The following is a 3306-nucleotide window of genomic DNA, read 5'->3' on the forward strand; positions in this document are numbered from 1 at the left end:
TAATTAGTGCTTCTGTGAGCATGTACAGATATTTCTTAGAATACCTCTTTTTAATTATTTTCCTCAATGGTTGCATCATTTGACACCCCCACCAGCAACGTACATGGGTTCCAATTTCTCTACATCCTCACCGACACTGGTTATTTTGTTGTTGCTTTTTTTAGCAACAGTGAGTCAGAAAAAAATTTGAAGACACAAAAACACAAAGAACAAACAAAAAGAAAAATCAGACTACATCCCAATGGGTGTGAAATGGTAATTCATTGTGGTTTTGATTTTTGTTTCTCTAATATGTAAAGATATTAAGCATCTTTTCATGTGCTAGCTGGCCTTTTGTACATCTTCTTTGGAGAGATGTCTATTGAAGTCTTTTGCTCACTTTTAAACCGTGTTATTTGTCTTTTTGTTGTTCTGTTGTGTTATTTATATATTATGGATATTAGACTTTTATCAGATATATGATTTGCAAATATTTTCACTCAGTCTATACACTGTCTTTTCACTTTCTTGATAAATGTCCTTTGATGCACAAAATTTTTAATTTTGATGTAGTCTGATTTTTCTTTTTGTTTGTTCTTTGTGTTTTTGTGTCTTCAAATTTTTTTCTGACTCACTGTATCTTTCTTATCTTCTGCAATGCCAGTTACACGTACACTAGACATTTGGTATTGTGCCTCAGGTCCTGAGGCTCTCTCTTCTTCAGACTCTTTCATTTGTCATCTCCATGCTGTCAAGTTGACCTAGTACTTTAAAAATTTTCCTTTGCATCATTACACATAGCCACTTTAAAATTTTTGTGTTCTAGCTCTTTGCCACATCTCCTGCAAGAATGAAGACGATTCTCAGCAATCAGACTGTCGACATTCCAGAAAATGTCGACATCACTCTGAAGGGATGCACAGTTATTGTGAAGGGACCCAGAGGAACCCTACGAAGGGACTTCAATCACATCAATGTATAACTCAGTCTTCTCGGAAAGAAAAAGAAGAGGCTCCAAGTTGACAAATGGTGGGGAAATAGAAAAGAGCTGGCTACTGTTCGCACTATCTGTAGTCACGTACAGAACATGATCAAGGGCGTTACGCTGGGCTTCCGTTACAAGATGAGGTCTGTGTATGTTCACTTCCCCATCAACGTTGTTATTCAGGAGAATGGTTCTCTTGTTGAAATCCGAAATTTCTTGGGTGAGAAATACATCCACAGGGTTCAGATGAGGTCAGGTGTTGCTTGTTCTGTATCTCAAGCCCAAAAAGATGAGTTAATTCTTGAAGGAAATGACATTGAACTTGTATCAAACTCAGCTGCTTCGATTCAGCAAGCCACGACTGTTAAAAACAAGGATATCAGAAAATTTTTGGATGGTATCTATGTTTCTGAAAAAGGAGAAGTTCAGCAGGCTGATAAATAAGATCTGAGTTGTCCCTCTACAGAAACAGCAAGATGCCGGATGATTTTTCAGACTTATTTGCAATATTTTAAAGATGCAATAAAAGCTATACTAAAATCTATGGGTTCTAATCCCTGTTGGGCTTAGTGGTTTGTTTATTCTTTTTTTTTAGAATGAATCATATTTTCCTAGTTCTTCAAATGTTAAGTAATTTTCTATTGTATCCTGGAAAGTAACTCCGCTATATTCCTCTAGAGAATGGGTATTTTGGTTGTTTTGGTAGACAAATAACTTGGTTGAATTCAAGATGCAACTATTTTTGGGGAAAGGGTTCTAACCTCAATCCAATTCCTTTATCTGTAGCTGGACTGCTTTAATTCTGCACCCCCCCCCAACATATGTGGCTTCATGGTTAGAGAATTGGGTAGAATTTATTTACAAAATTCAGGGCTCTCTCTCTTGTTCTTTCTTTTCCTGGATATGACCCATCCCTTTACTTTCCAGCAGCTGTGGTTCCCCTGAATTCTGTCCTCTGGTTCATTAGGCCAGAAAGTCTGTTTTCTATCAAGGTTTTAAGCTTTAGCCGACTTTCAGGCTAACAGCTAAAATAATGGGAAATTTATCCCATTCTGTTCTCTTCTTGCAAGTTTTGACTCTCCTTCAGAGTCTGCCTTTTTTTGTTCACTGCCTGGTACCTCCAGGTATTTCTGTATTTTGTCCAGAGTTGAGGGTTGTTGCTCACAGGAGGTAGGTCCTGTTGGGGCTTACGCCACCATACACCAGCAACAGAACAGCTTTATAGCTTTTTGAAAATATTCTCATCACAACATGTACCACATTTGATTTTAGCTACTTACATCTTGCCTTCTCTTTCTGTTAGACTGCTCTTCTTGAGCATAAAGACTATCTCCTTTTAAAGGCATAATCTTTTTACTCTTCAATAAATTTCTTTTGGAAACTCCCATTCTCTCTTCCAAGATGGTGTCTCCATCACACAGACCCACCTTTCCCACTAGAGATATAGATACATGCTGTAAATAGAATCCATCACAGTCCCTTTTTCTGGGATTTGGCCACTTGAAGACAGTGTATCACCTTATGTCATTATAATCTGAATGGCTCAGGACGCCTGGGTGGCTCAGTCAGTGAAGTGCCTGACTTCAGCTCAGGTCATGATCCCAGGGTCCTGAGATCAAGTCTCACAATGAGCTCCTTGCTCAGTGGGGAGTCTGCTTTTCCCTCTGCCTGCTCTACCTGCTCTACCTGCCGCTCCCTGGGCTTGTGCTCTCTCCCTCTGACAAATAGAAAAAAAAAATTAAAAATAAAATCTGAATGGCCCATGGAAGTCAGAAATTGCCAGGAATCTTCTTTGCTGTCATGGACAGAGAAACTTCCTGACATGAAAACCTGTAAAGGGGCAGACAAGCTAAGAGAAGGAGAAAGAGAGAGAGGATCCTGATGGCATAATTTAACCTTAGAATTCTATCTTGCTTAAAGAAAACTTCATTCCTTTGGCTTCCAAGTTATGGGAGTTATAAATATTTGTGCGAAAACAGTTTGAGTTGGGTGGTGCACACTTATGACATCTATCGTACTGAATCTTCTATATCTGGCACAGCAACTGCCTACTTAAGATAGATAATAAAAGCTTAGATAATGAATGTGTGATGAAAGGTAGACATATACTGTTACTGAAAAGGAGCATCCCCTGTGTGAGCATGACACAGGCATCCAAGATTATCAAATGGGTCACTGTTGGGAAATCAAACCAACTTGAGTTCATCTTTCATTATTGTTCAGAGCTTACCAGACCCTGATATGGAATCTGAATCACCTTTATCACCTCTGCCAACATCTAGGCATACAGTGAAGTAGATACTCAATTTTATGGATAGCCTTGCTATGAATTTGTTCACCTT

At 38.7% G+C, this 3306-nt stretch overlaps 1 pseudogene; it reads left to right on the forward strand.

The window, feature by feature from the left end:
- The first annotated feature begins 811 nt into the window (after positions 1-811).
- Positions 812-1486, forward strand: LOC102749264 (large ribosomal subunit protein uL6 pseudogene; annotated as a pseudogene).
- The last annotated feature ends 1820 nt before the right edge of the window (positions 1487-3306 follow it).

This window comes from Leptonychotes weddellii, chromosome 4 (genome assembly GCF_054177405.1).
Source record: "Leptonychotes weddellii isolate Sample4059 chromosome 4, ASM5417740v2, whole genome shotgun sequence".
Taxonomy (NCBI): Eukaryota; Metazoa; Chordata; class Mammalia; order Carnivora; family Phocidae; genus Leptonychotes; species Leptonychotes weddellii.